Source organism: Akebia trifoliata, chromosome 7 (genome assembly GCF_017979445.1).
Source record: "Akebia trifoliata isolate Shusen 1 chromosome 7, ASM1797944v1, whole genome shotgun sequence".
NCBI classification, from domain to species: domain Eukaryota; kingdom Viridiplantae; phylum Streptophyta; class Magnoliopsida; order Ranunculales; family Lardizabalaceae; genus Akebia; species Akebia trifoliata.
The window spans coordinates 10,739,712-10,762,703 of record NC_141381.1 but is presented as its reverse complement, the minus strand read 5'-3'; the positions used below and the strand labels follow the sequence as shown (position 1 = coordinate 10,762,703).

Sequence of the window (22,992 nt, the reverse complement as noted above, 5' to 3'; positions counted from 1 at the left end):
TCAGGTTCAAGGGCCATATGAGAAAACATATGTAAAAACTTTTGTTTTTAATAAAATTTTAAAATATGGGTTAGAAATTTTGGATTGAGCTGATTTTTTGTGAGGATGATCTCTATGATGGGAAGATCATCCAAAAAAAAAAAAAATCAGCCCAATCTGAAACTTCTAACCCCATTAAAAGTGATTTAGAATGTGGACCGTCGATTTTTAATTTTTATCACTAATTTGTAAATCACTTTTGATGGATTTAGAAGTTTCTGATTGAGCCGATTTTTTGTGAGGATGATCTTTTCATCATAGTGACCATCCTTGCAAAAAATCAGCTCAATCCAAAACCTCTAACTCTTATTTTGAAAAACGAAAGTTTTTTCATATGTTTTCTCATATGGCCCTTGAACCGCCCCCTATATATATATAGGGAAATGTTCAGCATCAAACATTTTGGCAAAACATTTTTCAAAACATGGCTTAGAAGTTTTGGAATGGGCTGATTTTTAGTGAGGATGATCTCTTTGGTGAGGAGATCATCATCACCAAAAATCAGCCCATTCCAAAACTTCTAACCCCATAAAAAAGGGTTTACAAAAAATGGACAGTCCACGATTTTTCAACTTGTAAACATGGGACTAGAAATTTTAGAATGGGCTGATTTTTGATGAGGATGATCTCCTCACCAAACATTTTGGCCAACATTTTAGCCAACCATTTTTGTCCTATATGGGTGAGAAGTTTTGGAATGGGCTGATTTTTGGTGAGGATGATTTCTACGGTGAGGAGATCATCCTCATCAAAAATCAGCCCATTCCAAAACTTCTAGCCCCATGTTTACAAGTTGAAAAATTGTGGACCGTCCATTTTTTGTAAACCATTTTTTATGGGATTAGAAGTTTTGGAATGAGCTGATTTTTGGTGATGATGATCTCCTCACTGTAGAGATCATCCTCACCAAAAATCAGCCCATTCCAAAACTTCTAACCCATGTTTTGAAAAATGTTTTGCCAAAATGTTTGGTGCTGGACATTTCCCTATATATCTACTCATATATATACAACGTATTTTGTCCTAAGTGGGCTAAATGTTTCAGATTGATCTGATTTTTGGTGAGAATGATCTCAATGACGAGAAGATCATCCTCACCAAAAATCAGCTCAATCTGAAATTTTTATTCTCGTATTTATGAGTTGAAGAATCGTGGACCATTCATTTTTTGTATATCACTTTTGATGAGGTTAAAAGTTTCTGATTGAGCTGATTTTTGATGAGGATGATCTCCTCATCATAGAGATCATCCTCACCAAAAATCAGCTCAATCTGAAACTTTTAGCTATATAGGACAAAATACGTTATAGATATATGTGTACACGGAACCTGACACATATATGTGTGTGTGTGTTTTTTTTTCCATTGATTTTAATAGAAATCACAAATTAAGTTACTAGGAGTCGTCCTTGGCGTGCTGTTAATTAACCAGTTATCTTCTATCATATCATACATGTCATTGCACACTTAGAAATGTGCATTTTTGGGTTTAATGTTAAATATAATTAAAGCTGTCTAGATTTTTAACAAAGTTCCTAAAATTTTGTAAATTTATTAGTGTGTAATGAAAGGTATGATGTGACATACATAGGATAAAAGATGAATGGTTCAAAGCATGCCGAAGAAAGACTACTATTAGCCATAAAATGAATTCAAAAGCAGATAGAAACACAAAAACGTCTAGGACGAATGGAAGGTCATAGGTTTCAAATGATGACCTAAAAGAACACCTAATACTCGTGACAATGTGTTTTGTCAAATGGGTCATGTTTGAGGGGGAATTCATTCACAAGTAGTTGCGGCAACATTTAGTTTTCAATGCACAATCTTATTAGTAATAAATGTTGTCAATGCTCTTTTCTACTCCAAAAACAAAGTATCTGGATAAGAAATGAATAAAAATCTAATTATACTATGTAATTACAATACCATAATTCAAAGATAAAGGTCAGTAAACAAAATTAAATCTAAAGAAAAGGAGTTGTGCACAATAAACCCAAAACCAAATAAATAATTATATATATATATAGGGTCGGGTTCGTATACCCCTATTACGACTCACATTGCGACACACCGTTTTGTCTGATATGGGCAAAAATGTTTGGAATGGGCTGATTTTTTGTGAGGATGATCTCTATACTGAGGAGATCATCCTTGCCAAAAATCAGCTCATTATGAAACTTCTAGCCCCATATTTACAAGTTGAAAAATTTTAGACCGTCCATTTTTGTAAATCAATTTTGATGGGGTTAGAAGTTTTGGGAATGGGCTGATTTTTTGTCAGGATGATCCCCTTATCACAGGGATCATTCTAAAAAAAAATCAACCCATTCCAAACATTTTTGCCCATATAAGACAAACGGTGAGTCGTAATGTGAGTCGTAATAGGGGTTGTAATAACGCCATCCATATATATATAGGGTCGGGTTCCGTATACCCCTATTACGACTCACATTGCGACACACCGTTTTGTCTTATATGGGCAAAAATGTTTGGAATGGGTTGATTTTTTGTGACGATGATCCCTGTGATGAGGGGATCATCCTGACAAAAAATCAGCCCATTCCAAAACTTCTAACCCCATCAAAATTGATTTACAAAAATTGGACGGTCTAAAATTTTTCAACTTGTAAACATGGGGCTAGAAATTTCATAATGAGCTGATTTTTGGCAAGGATAATCTCCTCACCATAGAGATCATCCTCACAAAAAATCAGCCCATTCCAAACATTTTTGCCCATATAAGACAAAACGGTGTGTCGCAATGTGAGTCGTAATAGGGGTATACGGAACCCGACCCTATATATATATGGATGGCGTTATTACAACCCCTATTACAACTCACATTACGACTCACCATTTGTCTTATACGGGCAAAAATGTTTGGAATGGGTTGATTTTTTTTTTTTAGAATGATCTCTGTGATAAGGGGATCATCCTGACAAAAAATCAGCCCATTCCAAAACTTCTAACACCATCAAAATTGATTTACAAAAATTGGACGGTCTAAAATTTTTCAACTTGTAAACATGGGGCTAGAAGTTTCATAATGAGCTGAATTTTGGCTAGGATGATCTCCTCACAAAAAATCAGCCAATTCCAAATATTTGTGCCCATATAAGACAAAACGGTGTGTCGCAATGTGAGTCGTAATAGGGGTATACGGAACCCGACCCTATATATATATGGGTCCCGTTCAGCAACAAACATTTTGGCAAAACATTTTTCAAAACATGGGTTACAGGTTTTGGAATGGGCTGATTTTTGGTGAGGATGATCTCTACGGTGAGGAGATCATCCTCACCAAAAATCAGCCCATTCCAAAACTTTTAGCCCTAGTTTACAAGTTGAAAAATTGTGGACCGTCCATTTTTTGTAAACCATTTTTGATGGGGTTAGAAGTTTTGGAATGGGCTGATTTTTGGTGATGATGATCTCCTCACTGTAGAGATCATCCTCACAAAAAATCAGTCCATTCCAAAACCTCTAACCCATGTTTTGAAAAATGTTTTGCCAAAATGTTTGTTGCCAAAACTTCTAACCCCATCAAAAATGATTTACAAAAAATGGACGGTCCACGATTTTTCAACTTGTAAACTGGGACTAGAAGTTTTGGAATGGGCTGATTTTTGGTGATGATGATCTCCTCACCGTAGAGATCATCCTCACCAAAAATCAGCCCATTCCAAAACCTCTAACCCATGTTTTGAAAAATGTTTTGCCAAAATGTTTGTCAAAATGTTTGTTGCTGAACGGGACCCTATATATATATATGGGAAGGGATCAGCGGACAAATTTTGGGACAAAGATCCGGATAAATGACTGTGTCCGTCGGATCTCGACATATCCAACGGCAGAGATTTATTAAAAAAATTCACTTATAACTTTTCGATATTTACAATTGCCTCCCCACGTCTTAAAAATCCCAAATCACCCAGCTCATCTTCTTCACTCTTCTCACCGGAGTTTTTGTCCCAGTCGACGAAAACAACTCAAGCTACGACGACGGTTATGGTGACCTAAAACCCACCCCACATCTATCTTCGTCATATTCTTCTCCTAACGTTTTCCATCACAGCCACCCCCTTTAATGCATGATGACTCAGACGTGTTAAAAATCAGAAAAACTTATGAGAATGATGGAAATTTTGGGAGAAATCTTTGTACTGTTTATTGAAGAGCAAACTTGGCTATTTATAGCCTTACAAAGCAAGCTTGAAAACAAGAAAAATAACTGCCCACCTTTAATCAGATCCTAATAATGTGGTAAGACTAATTCAATCAAACAACTAACCCTTAACAATAGGGATTTATTGACAGAGTGGTAACAAACCACTAAAGCAGCCTAACATCTAGAATAACAAATCTCAACAATTCCTCCCTTAAACTGAATGCTACAATCACTCAGTTTATATCCATCTCAGAACAAACTCCCAATAGCCCTCGCAGGTTCAAGAAAACATCCAGCTTGAGTGGTTTAGTCATTACATCCGCCAATTGTTCTTGTGTCCCACAATGCACCAGCTCCACTGTACCAGTCTTTGTGAGCTCTCAAAGAAAATGGAAACGTACATCTATGTGCTTACTACGACCATGCATTACTGGGTTCTTTGAGAGTTTAATTGCAGGACTACTATCACAACGAATAATAGTTGACTTGCCTTGATTTTGACCTAGCTTTCCCAACACCCTCTTCAACCATACTGCTTGGCATGCACACGAAGCTGCAGCAATAAACTCTGCCTCTGTGGTTGATAGACTTACTACTGGTTGTTTTCTTGATGACCAGGATACTGCTCCTAAACTTAATAAAAACACATAGCCTGAAGTACTCTTTCTATCCTCCAAATCTCCAGCATAATCACTATCAGTGTATGAAACAAGTTCATCATCTCCTCCCTTCTTATAGAAAATTCCAAAACCAGTTGTTCCTTTCAAATATCTCAGCACCCTTTTTGCTACCTGTAAATGAAGCTCAGTAGGATTCTCCATATATCTACTAATAAAACTCACCACAAATATCATGTCAGGTCGAGTAGCTGTCAAATACATGAGACTACCGACAATCTGTTTATAGTAAGTCTTGTCCACTTTAACTCCATCTTCATCTTTCACAAGCTTAAAGTTAGGAACAATAAGATTATGAACAGAATTACTTTTGTCCATTCCAAACCATTGCAGCACCTCCAAAGCATACTTCTTTTGACTGATAAAAACACCATCAGTTCTTTGCACGATTTCAAGACCAAGAAAATACCTCATCTTACCAACATCTGTCATATCAAACTCATGCTTCATGGAATTTTTAAACTCTGTAAACATTGAATCATCATTTCCAATAAAAATAAGATCATCAACGTAGAGACTTACAATTAATACTTTGCCTTCTTTGCTTGTCTTGATGAACAAAGTATGCTCGTAGTCACACTTCTCAAAGCCTTCTTTTATGAAAGAGGCCTTTATACGACTGTACCAAGCACGTGGTGCTTGCTTAAGCGCATAAAGTGCCTTCTTTAACTTGTAGACCTTCTGTTCATTTCCCTTTTGCACATAACCACAAGGCTGCTCCACAAAAATCACTTCATTCAGAATTCACATCTAACTGATAGATAGTCCATCCTCTTTGAGTTGCAAGTGCTATCACCAATCGAATTGTCTCCATGCGTGCCACAGGTGCATATACTTCAGTATAGTCTACCCCATGTTGTTAAGTATACCCCTTCACTACAAGCCTAGCCTTATATTTGTCTACTTCTCCATTTTCATTTAACTTGGTCTTATAAATCCATTTCACTCCAACCTTCTTTGCTCCCTTAGGTAACTCCATCAATACCCACGTATCATTGTTGTTTATTGCTTCCATTTCTAAATCCATGGCTTTCCTCCATTTCCTACTCTTCACAACATCTTCAAAGCGAATAGGATCAGTAGTTGCAAACATAGCCAAACAAGCTTCATTATCTTCTTCAGAAATGCCTTCTCCTGTTTCATAGTCCCTCATCCAGATTGGTGGTCTCCTATTCCTCCCTTCATTAGAGCTAGGAGAGCTTTCTTCGGTCAAGGAATCTAAGGAAAAATTCTCTTCAGCTACGTCTACATTAGCTTCAGGATCATTGGCTTCAAGATTATATTCAGATTCGCTCCCTTCTTCATTTTCATCAAACATTGCTGCTTCCTCCTCAAGATCACCCCGTTCCAAGTCACACACAATGGATTCTTCATATTTCTTATCCCAATCCCAATTCTTGTCTTCTTCGAATACAACATCCCTACTTATTATGATTCTTTGTGAAACTGGATCATAGAGCCTATAAGCCTTGGACTCCTCACTAACTCCCAATAGAACACAACTCAAGCTCTTATCATCCAACTTAGTTCTTTTACTGTCAGCCACATGAACATGGGAGACACATCCAAAAACTCGAAAATGCTCAACTGAAGGCTTAACTCCGCTCCAAGCTTCTTCTGGAGTCTTATTTTTCACTGCTACTGTTGGACTTCAATTCAAGACATGCACTGTCCAATTGACTACTTCAGGCCAGAAATTTTTTGGAAGTTGCTTTTCAGAAATCATACTACGAACCATATTCATAATAGTTCTATTCTTCCGTTCCGCAACTCCATTCTGTTGTAGTGTGTAGGCAGCTGTCAATTGTCTTCGTATGCCATTTACATCACAAAAGTTGATGAACTCTTGTGATGTAAACTCTCCTCCTCGATCAGTACGTAACACTCTAATGAACGAGTTCATCTCCTTCTCAACATGTATCTTAAAACTCTTAAAAACAGCTAGGGCTTCTGATTTTTCTGTCAAAAAATAAACCCATGTTTTTCTACTAAAGTCATTAGTGAAAGTAATTAAATACATCTTCTTGCCATTTGAAATGGGCTTGATTGGTCCACAAATATCAGCATGCACTAATTGAAGAATTTGTGAAGCTCTCCAGGTGTTTTTCCTTGGAAATGAGAACCTTTGTTGCTTCCCTACTAAACAAGCCTTACATAGCCTTGAGGGAGACTTAAACTGTGGTAAACCATTCACCATCTGCTTCTGCTGAAGAGTCTTTAAGCCCTTAAAGCTCAAGTGTCCATATTTATAATGCCAAAGTTGCATCATATCTTCCATGATTGTGTTGAAACAAGTAGATGCTATAGGCTGAGATATAGCATGCAGTATGACCATTCGATTCGAAGCCATCTTCGTCTCCATTATTAAGCCTTTCTCAGGATGAAACACTTTATACTTTTTACCTTGAAACAGAATGTTAAGCCCCTTTTCTTGCAATTGCCCAATACTTAGCAAATTATTCTTCAGCTCCAGCACATAAAATACTCCTGTGATAATTTGTGCTCTTCCATTAACTTGTAGCCGTACATTACCCTTTCCCATTACAACCATACTTGAATTATTGCCCAGCTTCACAGAAACTGTGAAACTTCCATCAAAATCTGAGAAGTATTCCTTCTTTCCACACATATGATTGCTACATCCCGAGTCAAGGAACCACATATCTTCTCCATTACAACACAAGCCATCAGTAACATCTCTTCTTCAGTTTGAGCATAGTTGGCTTCCTTCTCCTTGCTTAGACATTCCCATTGAAAATGCCCAAGCTTATGACAGTAATAGCACTCCACTGTGGCCTTGTCGAAGCTTTGTCTACCTCGTCCCCTTCCTCTTCCTCTAAAACTTCCACGTCCTCGACCCCTTCCTCCAGATTGATCTCCATGAGTAATCTTCAAAGCGTGTTCTTCTTCCACATGAGAACTCATGCTTTTGTTCATGCACAAGCAGGCTGCTTTGCAACTCATCAATGGTTAAGGTGTCTATATCCTTAGACTCCTCAATGAAACACACAACATAATCAAACTTTTGAGTCATGGATCTCAAAATCTTTTCAACTACAGCAACATCTCCTTTGTCCTCACCATTTGCTTTCATCTTGTTGGCTATGGCAAGGGTCCGAGCAAAATACTCATTCACAGATTCTCTTGTCTTCATGTGAAGAATTTCAAACTCCTTCCGGAGAGCTTGCAAGTGAGCACGCTTTACTCGTGTTGTACCTTGATACTTCTGCTTTAAGGAATCCCATATGTTCTTTGTTGTATCCTTGTTGAGGATTGTCTCTAGGACCGAACAATCTATTGCTTGAAATAGATAGTTCTTTGCTTTCAAATCTTTCAACTTCTGATCTTCAATGTTCTTCCTCTGAGCATCTGTGAGACCTTCTGCTGCTGCAGGAATCCCATTCTCCACCAAGCTCCAATACTCCTTAGAACGCAAGAAATTTTCCATGAGCATCGCCCAATGATCATAATGCCCATCAAATTTCGAAACTGCTGGCTGCACAAAAAAACTTTCTGTCATCTTACTTTAGTCACTACACACGTAGAAGGTTGTTGCTTCTAATTTTAACCAGGCCCTGTGATAGGGCTCTGATACCAAATGTTAAAAATCAGAAAAACTTATGAGAATGATGGAAATTTTGGGAGAAATCTCTGTACTGTTTATTGAATAGCAAACTTTGCTATTTATAACCTTACAAAGCAACCTTGAAAACATGAAAAATAACAGCCCACCTTTAATCAGATCCTAATAATGTGGTAAGACTAATTCAATCAAACAACTAACCCTTAATAATAGGGATTTATTGACAGAGTGGTAACAAACCACTAAAGCAGCCTAACATCTAGAATAACAAATCTCAACAAGACGAAGATGTTTTGATTGCCAGAACGATTTCGAAAATTTCATTCTCAACCAAGTATTATATATATAATTTTTTTTTTCTTTTTGTTCTTGCATGATCCGTTGATCAATAAACAAAAAAAAAAACCCTTATTGAGTTCATCTTTTTCTTCTTAGGTGATTTCTTCGTACCTTTCACTCCTCTCTCTCTCTCTCTTGCGACCTCATCTTAGGCAACGATTTCAAGGATTTGGAAAAAAATTTCGAAAGTGCTTCAACAATAGCCGATCTCGACTCCATCTTTTCCTGCGATGATCGTACAGGTATCTTCTTTCTCTATCTCTATTAAAGAAACCCTCGATTTTAAGAAACCCTGGATTTGTATGTAAAAATGAATGATTTTTCATCTTTAAAATCAAGGGTTTTGGTTGATTGCATATTTATAAATCCATGTCTAACTATTGTTAACTTAATTTATTGGTTTGTGTTCTTCTGTGTTAATTTGGCTTATTGGGTTTTGGTTTTTAGATGTTTGGTGGCATATGTTTTTCTTAGTTGGGGATGTTTTTTCTTGTGAAATTGTTTCTATGTGATTTCCTGATGTAATCTGGTGTAACTATGTCTGGTTTGATCTTCATTTTTTCGATCGGTAAGCGTGTTTTTTTAATAAGATCAGTAACTCAATGATGGCGGGAATTAGACCCATAAACTTTACCAACTAAGCTAGTTGGCATCTTCTCTGGTTTGATCTTATTTGGTCATGAAAATTGTATTTGATTGATGTTCTAGTTCCTTTTAGGCCTATTTCCTTGAAGAAACATTGTGAATTGAGGCTGAATTCATTCAGACCAGCCAAAATCGTCACATAATTTAAGTTATTAGGACTCAAGTGATGATCTAAGGTTTTGATCTTTCAGTTTTTGAAGGACAGAAATCTTTCTTTTATTCTGATTGCATATGAACATAAAAGGTAACTCTAGTCTCTAGGCAGCCAACATGGATGTGTTGTTGGCTTGAGAGGATATTCAATTTATTAGATTGTCTTTGCTGGTTCAATTGGGATACCCAAGGGTCAGAGGCAGATCTTCCTCTATGCCGTATCCCAGCTATTTGGTTATATTTCATCATTCAAATCTATCTTTAGTTATATTGTCCATTAAGGCATGTGTAGCGTAAATGGATTATCCTTTTTAGGTCTCTTGATGTTTTTGTAAAGCGAGGGAAATCCTTAGATCGATATAGTTGGGGGGTCAAAAGGTTCTTGGATTATTTGGTACAGGTCATGGATCGATAAAAAGCTTGTTTGCTATAATAGAACCTTAAAACATATATGGTTCTTGTAAGTCATTTATGCAGAATCATGGTTTCTCAGAATTAGAGGCCATTTAGGGATGTTTGATAACATGTTTGTCTTGATAGAAAATGTGAATTAATAGTCTATGTACATCTTGTGTCTATAAAGTATAGGATACATGTTGCCTTTTACACGCATTGGAGCATAGTTTTGCAAATTGGGGTTCTTTTTGTGGCTAGTCTCTAGTAGTCTCAAGCACATAGGGTTGTTGAACCTAATTTAGATTCAGACTAGTCAAGCGTACACATGTGAAAAAAGAAAAAAAAAGTTTGTTTTCAACAAATCTTGTAAATAAGTTTATGAATTGGTAACCTTACAATAGCATGGTAACCAAATCAGACCATTTGTAGATCCAAGACAAGCCTTTGTACTCTTTACAACAATGTACATTTGTTTTTGTAAGTGGTGGAATCTGTAAACGAGCTTGGTCAAATCATGAAGGATTTCTTGGTACTTGTGATAGACTAGGTTAGCAAATTCCCAGCTTTACTAACTCCATAGGTTTCCTCCAAGGGTGGCTGACTAAATTTGTTTCTTCAAACAGGGGACCATTGTTGATCAGATAGACTACAATATTCAGATTGTTGCAGCCACGGGAAGGTCCTCTTTCTATCTTGTTCATCTATCCATTTAGTATGTATTGCTCCCGCTTGGGTCATTGTCATTCAGGGTGTGTGGACTTTTGTATGCTGAGAGAATGTAGAGGAAAGAAGGAATGGTGAAGTGTGCTATGGTGCTTGTTATTATGTGCTTCATAATGCTCGTCCTACTTGTCCTCAAGGAGATATTATTGTGACTTGTGCATGCCGTGATCGTGAATGAGATCTTGAGTATCTTTTCATGGACAATTTTCCTTGCCACTTTTGATGACATGTTCTTGGGGCACTTTGGTAATGAGGGAGCTTTTTGGTGACTACCTCCAGTTAGAATTGTTAGTAGAGGAGTTAAACAATACTATTGGGAAAGTTGTTGAGGGGGATATAGGGAAGGGTGTTGTAGGTAGTAGTAGGGGACAAGGTTTTGATTTTCTCAAATGGTTATGTGAAGAAATAGCTTTTCTTCTTATATCAATTCTTTTATACATAGAATTTTTTTCCTAAAAAATGAAATGTACCTTGTATCAGGACCGACCCTCATCACATCAACCAATGAAAGAATATTGTTTGAAAATTGCATATATTGAACAAGTTTGCAGAATGGTAGTTTGCGTCAAAAAAAGAATTGTGTCCTTCATGCCCGAGTAGTGAGTTACTCTTTTCTGGTTATCGATAATTGTTTGGGCCATTGTTAGCCTTTGCAACATTTCTCAGCATCTTCTCCTTGCCAATGTGACGTAGCAGAAGAAGATATTTGCATCCCATTTGATAAATGGTGATTTCAACTTTACAACTATAAATGCCAGTGTCAAACTAAATCTTTTTCACTAAAAAAATAAAAATAAAAAGATTTAGGGGCATATGGGGTAAGTTACCAAAGGATTCAAGCTTGTTACCCCTTGTAATGGTATGAGGGGGGGCTTTAAAAACATCATTTCATCACCAAAAAAATAAAAACCATAATTTCTTTTTTAATTTCAAATTCAAGCAGACTGATATTTTATTTATGTAAAATCAACAAGAACTATCAAATCACATCCGAACGAGCATGCTTCTAACTTAAAGAATAAATACAAAGTGTACACTAACGCTATGTTTGGATTGAGAGAAGTGGAGAGAAGTGGAGAGAAGAGAAAAGAAGCTCAATTAAGTTGGGACACAACGTAAGTAAACTATTTTGAATACAAATGATGTTTCTCAAGTCAAATAGATTTCAACTAAGAGTTGACAACACTACAATTGTTTCTAATCTCTCCTGCATTTCCCGTAAGGATTTCAATTGCACTCAGCCTATTCATCGATGGGCTAAACTTGGCGAAGAAATCCTTTGAGTCCAGCTACTCATCAACAATGTTGCTCAAGTCCTCGTTTGTAAGAAACGCAGCGTTGGACTGGAAAAGACCCATATTCTGCTTTAGGTTCACATAGTAATTGCTATCAAATGATAGAGGGGTCTGAGAATCCATCTGTACTGTGGTTGTGGTGTCTGAAGGATTAGTGCATTGTGTTCTTAAGAGAGCAGCATATGTTGAATTTAGAGAAGGATCAGCATCTCCTATCCCCGTGAAGTTGTAAAGCCTGTTGGTGATGAAATTGCAATGTCCAATCCCAATTATATGTGCACCTAAACAAAAAAAAAACTATTTTCTTAAAATTTCAATGAAAAGTACTGTTGCGATCAATTTTTTATAAGTATATTAAATTATGATAGGAGTATACCCCTAGATTATAGTATGATAAGGGGAAAAAATTATTTTGAATTACTTGATGTCCCATAGAGTCGATATATCAGATGGATAGGAACATTGGATCTTCATAGCAGAGGTGTTAGTTAATGTCCCATAGTTTGAAGTATCACTCTAAGGGATGATTTGTTTGACACTCAGTATTAAATGTTTAGATAGACATACCTGATAAGACCACAAGGTCATGGACAGTGAGGCCTTTGCTTGAGGTTTGTGAAGTTGAAGACAGGAGCAGGGATGTTGGCTAAAGCCTCCGAGGCCAGCGACACATTGCTGTCTGTAGACACCCCATTTTTGCATCCGCCTGATTAATCAACTCGTCAACCCGATCGCAAGGATTCCCAATGATGGATGTGTATTCCGTTGCTTTATTTTGTTACCAGATTTGTTTCAGAAATCCAGATGAGGTATCTCAAATTGACAAAACCTTAGAAACCACGCTACGCTAGGAAAGTACGACCCCAGAAACATAGAAATCATCATCTTGCAGACCAAAAAGAAGCTTCACGATAAAAATCACTAAAAATTACCAAATTACCAAAATACCCCTAACCTCAAAACAACCTTAGAGCCTACGTTACGCTTAGGAAAACCCATTCGAACACATAAAATGACAAATTGGAACCAAATAAATCATTTCACCAATTTTAACAGAATTTGACAAAATTACGAAAATGCCCCTCATAAAGTTCACAACCATTTCACACAAAAAACTTCATAAATGACACAAAATAATATTTCCATTGAATTCCTTACGAAAAATCGATTCTAAAACATCCTAGAACATTAAAAACCGACTTAAAATGTGAAAAGTCCTCTTCTGGGGCAAAACGGTAATTTCACAATTTTCATGATAAAAAATTCCGAAATTAATAAAAAAACATTAAATTATTAAATTTAAACATTAATGAAATTAATTTAAAATTTTGAACCTAAAAAATCGATTAATCGGACTCTCAAGCAAAATTGTTGAGGGTTTGTGGGATATTTCTTTAAGGACCCCTCCATTTGGGAGTCCAAAGAATTAAAGAAATAATGGAAGGGGGTTCTCCAAAATTAAAAGTAAATCAAGCAAGACTAAAGTCAAGGTATTAAAGTCAATCAAGTGAGACTGAAGTCAAAATTAAAGTCAATTAAGCAAGACTAAAGTCAAGATATTAAAAGTCAATCAATTAAGACTAAAGTCAAGATATTAAAAGTTAATCAATTAAGACTAAAGTCAAAACATTAAAAGTCAATCAAATAAGACCAAAAGTCATAATAGAATTATAATTGATTAATAACTCTATCTAATAGAGTTCTAACTTAAAAATAATTCTACCTAAAACAATTCTAATTAAAACATAATTCTACCTAAAACAAGTCAAATTAAAACACAACTCTAATTAAAAGATATCTAATTAAATACTAACTCTATCCAAATCAACCCCTAAAAACATCTATAAATAGAGGTGCTCACACCCTATTTTCGTATCAAATAATAAACCCTAGGAGAAGTAGGTCTAGAAGCTCCCCTAGCCCCCCATAAACCCTAGTTTTGGAGCCCCAACTCCTTAGCTAACATCCCTCCTTCAATTTTAGTCTAGAAAACACCCAAAAGCCTTCTAAAAACACCCCCAAATCCGCAACGAATTTGAAGAGTTTAGATTCAAAAATAAGGAGATACCTTGCCTCGGAGATCCAAAGACAAATCCGGAAACAGAACGAAGCAAGGGAGCACGGTACAAGGAGCTCTTTTTGTCAGATCTGAGGGAACAAAGTCCTTGCATCGGAAAGGTATTTTTTTTTTTTTTTTTTTAATTTATTTTTTATCTAGGTTTTAGCAATGTAATTTACTTGGGAATTTAGTAGAGACCGGCTTTGGCCGGGCGGGGTTGGTGCCTAACACCTTCCAATCCCGTAACATGATCCCCGAACTCAGTTTTTTTTGGTTTTAGATTAGTTTTTATCCGTTTAGAGTCATTGATTGGTTCCTAGACCGTAATAACTAGGTGGCGACTCCCAAACCTCAAGGGTCAAAAGCGGATCCGCGCACCCCGCGGATCGAGGGCGCTTTCACTGTCTCTTCTACCAGATAATCCAATATTTTTTTCTTTAGTACCCTAACAAAGCAATAGTGGAAATGCATCCTCAGGAGCTTCGCGAGCAATGCATAATGTAATTCACCTGGGAATTGTTGGCTGGGGCCTGTGGAACAGAACAATCCGCATAAAATGATCAAAATCTAGAGAAAAAACATGAAATGGAAAAAAAATGATCAAAACCAAAAATACTAAAAACATGATGGATAAAAATCTTGAAGGCATACACATTTTTTTACTCCTTCAACACCACGCCACAACATTGCATATGCACACCCCTTGTTATCAACAACCTCTTAAGGCAAAAGAAAAAGAAAAAGAAAAAGAAAACATCCCTACACTAGAGCGAGGATATTTCACATAAGACACGAGTTCAATGGTGCAAAAAATTGTCTCAAAAATGAATTTATTCAGTTCTATTAAAATCCAACATTTAGTAAAAACTATAAAGAAGATGGTTCCAAAGCAAGATAACAAATATGATGAGAGTACATGTAGAAGTTCAAGTTTCCTACCGTGGCAATCCACTTTAGATTAGTGGTGTTCCCACTCAAAATTAGTGCGGGCAGAAGCCATGGGCAGCAATATTGCATGAAGTAATTAGGTTCCGAACCAAGAACAAAAAGACTACGTATCTGCTATGGACATAAGTTGTATGGTCAAATACACATGTACAAAAATCAAGAAAACTATTAGACCAACACAAGAAAAAACATAAAATCCGCTCAAAGATGCAAAATCACACAAAGATTCATGAACAGTCTTTTTTTTTTTTTTATTTAAAAATATTCCCAATTTCCCATAGGACATTATATACGGCAAAGTCCACTGAGATTGCATGAGAATGTGCAACTAAGACCATGACAGCACAAGTGAGAAGTGTTTCAACGCATTTGAAGGCTCTAAAAAGATGATGACTAAAAATATTGTGTGGATGGAGGCCATAATAAGTCCTACATTTCTCATTAAATGTCATCATCATCTATGCCTCAAACCAGATATTGGGGTTGGTAACACGACTCCAATTTCACCATTAAATTCTATCTAGAGCCATATTTTTAGTCAATATTTGGGTTCTCAAAAAAAGAAAAAAGACAGCCCAGACATCTGCAGGTCATGGTTTTGTAAATCTTACTCACATATTTTATCAGGTTTTCTCCTCCGTTTTCTCGATAAAAATTTGAAACCGAGTAACTCAAATGATAATTAAATAAAAAAATAACATATAGAACGCCTATCATTTTAACTATTAAATTTAAGAATCATTTAAAAAGAAAAAAAAATTATAAAAACCAAATTATATGCGGTGCTGGACAGGAATTAGCAGAACAAAAGGTGTAATGACTCTGACTAATGTACTTGTGCATTTTTTCTAACATTTGAATCCTCAGAAGGCCCACTTGTAGGAAGTTTCTGTAGTCTTTTCTCTGACCTCTTCAGTAGATCTGTTATATCCTGGGTAAGGGCCTCAATCAAGTTTTGATCTTCTTTACCATCTCCAAAGGAGGGCATCAAGCCGAGATGGAGTTAAAGCTGAAATAATGATTGGGTATTTCTCGCTTGGCGTCTTCGCCTGATCTGTGCCGTCTTCGGTGAATGGAGATGGTTAGGGTTTGAGTTGTAGACGAGAAGACGATGGGGAAGAGAGAAATTTGATTTGAATCAAAAAAATTATTTTGATTTCGGTTATAGATGCGGGGAGGTGTTTCTAAATAATGAAATATCTAAGTGATTAAAACAACACGTGCTATTTAGATGTGTTCTACGGTCGGATTTCGTTAGATCTATATTGATCTAACTTCTGGAAACATTTGTTCGGATCTTTGTACCAAAATTTGTTCGTTGATCCCTTCCCTATATATATATATATATATGGGTCAGGTTCAAACGACAACCATTTCAACACACATATAGACAACGTGTTTTGTCTTATATGGGCAAAAATATTTGGAATGGGCTGATTTTTTGTGAGGATGATCTCTGTGATGAGGAGATCATCCTTGCCAAAAATCAGCTCATTATAAAACTTCTAGACCGTCCAATTTTTGTTGAAAAATTATAGACTGTCCAATTTTTGTAAATCAATTTTGATGGGGTTACAAGTTTTGGAATGGAATGATTTTTTGCCAGGATGATCCCCTCATAAGACAAACACGTTGTCTATATGTGTGTCGCAGGAACCCGACCCTAAATATATATATATATATATATATATATATATATATATATATATAGGGTTGGGTTCCTGCGACACACATTGCGACACACATATAGACAATGTGTTTGTCTTATATGGGAAAAAATGTTTGGAATGGGCTGATTTTTTGTGAGGATGATCTCTGTGATGAGGGGATCATCCTGGCAAAAACTCATTCCATTCCAAAACTTGTAACCCCATCAAAATTGATTTACAAAAATTGGACGGTCTATAATTTATCAACAAAAATTGGACGGTCTAGAAGTTTCATAATGAGCTGATTTTTGGCAAGGATGATCTCATCACCACAGAGATCATCCTCACAAAAAATCAGCCCATTCCAAACATTTTTGTCCATATAAAACAAAACACGTTGTCTATATGTGTGTTGAAATGGTTGTCGTTTGAACCTGACCCTGTATATATATATATATATATATATATATATATATAGGATGGCGTTATTACGATAGATAGATATATGATTCCATGACCCATAGATAGAAGTAATCTGTAATAACCCTTGAACCAATTACTATTATAGAGAATAATCAAATGTAACTCATTACTATCATAAAGAATTTTTCTTAACCTCCATGTTTCTGGGAAGAAAAATATTAAATGGCAAGCATGGCTTATATTTACTTTCAAATGTTTTACATATTTTTGTTTGATGGGCTGGTTAGCTCTCGCTATTTTGAAGATAAATGTAATTAATAATTAAAAAGAAAAAAAAACGATAATAGATATGCCTTGAGCCCTTGATAAAAGTGTAATACGAGATAGTGTTGAGTGGAAAAAAGATTCATGTATGGACTAAAATACTTGGGATAAGGTCTATGTGATGATGACAATAGGCAATGTGAAATTTAACCCTTAATTGTAGAAGAAATCGCAAGGTTTGAAAGTAAAAAAGGGAAAAAAGAACAAATCCATATGCATATGAAGAAATAAGCACCTAAGCTGCTTCACCCATCAAAAGATGGGTGTCACATTTGTAAATATGAATGAATTGCAACGTTTGAGGATAATCTTCAAGGTATTTATGTTTTAACCAAACGTTAACTTTTAGCTCATTTCATTATTAATGAATTGAGAAGAGATTACCTTAATACTAAAGAGTATACCATTGTCAAAAACCTGCTGACTGGTACTGACAAACCCAACATATGATGCCTTGACCATATGTTAAAACAGAAATTAACACAAAATCAAGAACATTTTGGATAATGATTATAGACACCCCATTTTTGTCTAGACTGATCCTGAGAGTACCAAAAACCTTTTGAGAAATGATGTGACTCAAGTCGATTTTCAAATGGTTGCAATAAACAAATGTTGAGTCAATAGATAATTGTATTTCTGTAATTTTTTTCTCGGTATGAAGGCAACCAACGGCCAGGTTTAATTTTTAGCCTGATCATAGGTTACCAATGGCCAGAAGGAATGTTACTTGGTATGAAGGTGACCAATAGCCAAAAGGAAATTTTGCATTGGCCATTGGTCACATAAGGCCAGTTTTATTGAGCAGTTAGGAGGCCCATGTGCATTCAAATTTTGTGAGGATTAATTATCATTTAACCCACTTCTTAATTGTTTTTCTCTTAAGAAATCCCCTCATTTTTACCTTTTTACCAATGGTTTAATTTCTTACTATGCCCACCATTAAGGTCCTTTTGTCAATTCTCATTTTCTTCTAACAAAAATCTTTAGTCAATTCGATCCCTACTTAAGGCCAATTACCCCCATTAACCTTGGTTTGTTGAGACATATTAGAGGTAAATCCCCCTTCTACCCCTTCTACATTCTTCATCATTCAAAGAACTTCTATGGAATTCTATGTAATATGATCAATGTCCAAAGCTTTTGACTAATTTGTCCACCCAAGAAAACTATCTAGAATGCGATTCTAATAACCAACCTATCCTTAATTTGTTAGAGACTCTCTCAAGGAAAATGACTAAAGAAGCTAAAAACCTATCATCTAATTATATATTATATAGGTTGTTTCATTCTCAATTGACTCAAGGTCTTAGGACCATTCTAACATTTATTAAGAATTTTCTTTGGAGGTTTACCATCATACCCATTGATGATCAAGATTGACAAGACCCAACTAAAGGATAAAGACCATCAAGACTAAGGTTAGAAGATGAAAATGGCACTTTGCATGGAGGTTTTATTGAAAATATGGGAAATTCTAAGATTTAGGTCAAGTTTACCCCTAAAAGTCCCCCAAACTCCTATAAATAAGACCTTTATTCAAGATCAAAAGGGAGAAGAGCTTAAGAAGAAGCTAGATTTCTGTCCAAGTTCCTCTTCTAAACTTTTTAGGTTAAAGTGCCCACGATCCGCATGTACGGATCCGCCTTTTTGATATTAAGGAGTCGTCACCTAGTTTTACGGTCTAGGAATCGAAACATAACTCAAAGTAGATAGAAAAGTACTGATCTAAGAAAAAAATGGGTCCGGAGATCACATTACGGGATTGGAAGGTTAGGTACCAATCCCGTCTAGAAAACGTCGATCTCTACTTTCTTAAAAATTTACATTGCAAAACTAACAACCTAAAAAATTAAAATTAAAATAATACCTTTTTTTTATCTAAGTGATTACGGCGATCGATTCCCTCAGAACTGTTGGAGAGCGTTCCTTGTGTGAGTCTTCCTACTTTTATCTCCGTTTTTAGATTCGCTTCTGATCTTTGAGATGAGGTATTCTCCTCCTAGATCTAAATATTTTCTGGTTTTTCTATGTATTTTGAGGATTTCTAGGTGTTATTTTGAGTAAAAAATGGGTTTGAGTGTTAGGTAGGGACTTGGGACTTTAGATTTAAGGTTTTGAAAATGTTTGGGAGAGTTTTTAGCTTCTCTTTCCTACGATTTTTCTTGACCTGCGAATTTAGGTTGTGGGGGCTCTTTTTTATTGAGTTTTTTGAGAGATTAGGATTTTTTAAGTTTTTTCAAGATAATGTTAAGTTAGTTAATTAGGATTTTGAATCTTACGTAGAACAAAGATTTTTTAAGTTTTTGGAGAACCCCCCAATGAAAGATTCTTTATTAAATTATTTTTGATTCTTTGGGACCCCCGGTAAAAGGGTTCTTTATTAAATATCATGTGGACCTCACTTAGGTAAATGAGTAACCACTTAAAATTTGGCCGATGGGCTTAATTAATTAGTTTTATTTGTTTAAAAATTTTAATTTGATTTATTAATATTTCAGTTTACGTTAATTAATGTTTTAATTATTAGCTTAGATTCTTTATTAATTATTTTTGATTCTTTGGAACCCCCGGTAAAAGGGTTCTTTATTAAATATCATGTGGACCTCACTTAGGTAAATGAGTCACCACTTAAAATTTGGCCGATGGGGTTAATTAATTAGTTTTATTTGTTTAAAAATTTTAATTTGATTTATTAATATTTCAGTTTACGTTAATTAATGTTTTAATTATTAGCTTTCAATTTTGACTTTTTAGGATTGACAAATTATCGTTTTACCCTCAAAGAGGTTTTTGAGTTAAGAGGTTGATTTTTGATGTTTTATGTGTTCAACAAGGGTATTCCTAAGCGGAATGTAGGCTCTAGGGATATTTTGATGTTAGGGGTATTTTGGTAATTTCATCATTTTAGATGATTTTTCTCCTAATTTTTTTTGTTTCAAAATGATGATTTCTATGTTTTGGGTCATATTTTCCTAACGTAGTGTGATTTCTAAAGTTTGCTTATTTGAAATATCTCATTCGAATTTTGAAAACACATCCAGTAACAATGAAAAACATTAAAATATTCATCCATCATTGGGAATCGTCGCATTCCGGTTGACGAGTTGATTAATCAGGCGAGTGTGAAAATGAGATGTCTACAAATGCCTTTTTTTTGTAGAGGATTGAAGCAAACTAGATAGCAAATCCACTTTGGTAGATAGTACGATATCCGAATGCCAAAGCAAGTGACAGTTCATTTTGCAACCTGATTTAGCAATTAGTCGGGATGTTCGGATTTTTGAAGGTAAAACTCTTCCCGAACTAAAGGTTTGTCAGTTTTTCGAGCTTGAACTCTCATTGACGACATCAGATCCTTGAATTTTAGAAAAAATTTCCTGACTAATGCAAAAGTAATGAATGTGCACGTGTATGTAATGGTGTGATGCCTACGGAGTATTCTATCGAATCATTGAGAATAAACTCTCATTGATTAAAAAAGTGTCAGGTCCCAGAGATCTTTTCTCACTAACAATAATGATTTAAATTGAAATGCACTACGTCAAGGTTGAACAATAAAGTAATTAGAATCGTAGCATTATTGGCATCAAGTGATGTAGGAACTTTATTAAATTCTATTTGAAATTCTTTTTTAGAGTTCAAAAAGTTTGAGTCTCGTTTTTTGGACTCGTACTTACTAGAATCACGCTTCTAAGTTGATGTTAGAGGAACAATCCTTATTCAAAAGTTAAAGTCTCGTTTCTTGGACTCGAACTTACAGGAACCACGCTTCTTGGGTTTGGGTTTGTAGGAACTTATTAAAATCTTACCTGAACTCATATTCTATGATTCAAAAAGTTGGAGTCTCGTTTTTTGGACTCGAACTTAGTAGGGCTACGTTTCTTGGGCTTGAGTTTGTATGAACTTATTAAAATCCTACCTAAACTCATATTTTATGATTCAAAAAGTGCAATCTCATTTCTTGGACTCAAACTTATTGGAGCCACACTTCTCGGGCTTGGGTTTGTAGGAACTTATTGGAATCCAACTTCAAAAAAGTTGGAGTTTCGTTTTTCAGACTCGAACTTACTAGAGCTACGCTTCTCGGACTTGGGTTTGTAGGAACTTATTAGAATCCTACTTAAAAAAAGTTGGAGTCTCATTTCTCAAACTCGAACTTACTAGAACCACGCTTCTTGAGCTTGGATTTGTAGGAATTTATTAAAATCCTACTTCAAAAAAGTTGGAGTCTCATTTCTCATACTCGAATTTACTAGAGTCACGCTTCTCGGCCTTGGGTTTGTAGGAACTTATTAAAATCCTACTTCAAAAAAGTTGAAGTCTTGTTTCTCGGACTCGAACTTACTAGAGCCACGTTTCTCGGGTAGGAACTTATTAGAATCCTACTTCAAAAAAAGTTGGAGTCTCGTTTCTCGGACTTGAACTTACTAGAGTCATGCTTCTCGGGCTTTGGTTAGTTAATGATTTGGTATTATCGAGCTCAAAGATTGAGAGATTGGGCCGTTATTGGCTTATCATGCATCTGGATTCATAATTATCATTGGACTTTGCCAGACTTTTAGACTTTTGAGTAAGACTTTTCTTTTTATCATGTGATTAAGAATGAAACTTTAGAATCACAATGACTTTCAAAAATGCTTCTAGTTTCAAGGTTGGCTTTAATTGGAGCTTGACTATGAAATTGATGGAATGGATTACTTTTGGAAAATATGGACGAGAAACTATAGACTTTAATAAATAACATATATAAGAATTAACATTCATTTAAATTTTCAAGACTCTTAAGATTATCATATTATTTTCTTTCAAATTTCTTTTGAGAAATGCTTGAACTGGACTTAAAATCTTGATAATTATTGGAATAGAAAATCTTTCTCTTCAAAGTGGTCGATAGTTCTATATTTTTCTTTAGCGAATACTTGGACAAGTAAACATACTCTTAAAGATCTAACATGCTCAAGATGACTTTTGAATTTCGTTGATTATCTTCGTCGGATGTGAGTTATTGGCTGAAAAATGAATATTGTGGCTTGAATAATTTTTTTGCACTTCCTAGTAAACTTCCTTCTAAATTTTTCTTTTTAGTGGGATTTTCCTTTTCTATTTTTTGGTGCCCTAATTTTTGCCTAAGTCGTATTTTCAGGTTTTCAACCTAGTGGATTTTACTTTTCTTTTTTTGAGGATGCCTTGAGGTTTGCCTAAGTCGCATTTTCAGGTTTTCAACCTAGCAGGACTTTTTTTAATAGTTATGCCCTAACTTTTGCCTAAGTCACCCTTTCGGATTTTCAACTTAGCGGACTTCTTTTTTTTCTTGATGATCTTGAATATTCAACTCGACAATTTCCTTCTGAATTTTTTTCTCAGTTCCTTTTCCCTTTTTTGGTACCCTAATTTTTGCCTAGGTTGCGTTTTCAGGTTTTCAACCTAGTAGATTTTGCTTTTCATTTTCTAGGAATGCCTTGATTTTTGCCTAGGTCGCATTTTCAAGTTTTCAACCTAGCAAGCCCTTTTTTATGGTTATGCCCTAACTTTTGGCTAAGTCGTCCTTTTGAGGTTTCAACTTAG

The 22,992-nt window shown here is 35.5% G+C and overlaps 1 long non-coding RNA gene and 1 pseudogene across 2 annotated transcripts; both read right to left on the bottom strand.

Moving 5' to 3' along the window:
* Window positions 1-11,644: 11,644 nt before the first annotated feature.
* LOC147398214 (peroxidase 56 pseudogene) lies at window positions 11,645-12,716 on the bottom strand (annotated as a pseudogene). The gene is made up of 2 exons (XR_015179572.1): window positions 12,589-12,716; window positions 11,645-12,302 (listed from the first exon to the last, which is right to left on the bottom strand). The product of XR_015179572.1 is annotated as a peroxidase 56 pseudogene (transcript).
* Window positions 12,717-14,481: 1,765 nt separating this feature from the next.
* On the bottom strand, window positions 14,482-16,330 carry LOC147398213 (uncharacterized). Its single transcript, XR_015179786.1, has 3 exons — window positions 15,864-16,330; window positions 15,020-15,139; window positions 14,482-14,610 (listed from the first exon to the last, which is right to left on the bottom strand). It is a non-coding gene; the product is annotated as an uncharacterized LOC147398213 (long non-coding RNA).
* Window positions 16,331-22,992: the final 6,662 nt, after the last annotated feature.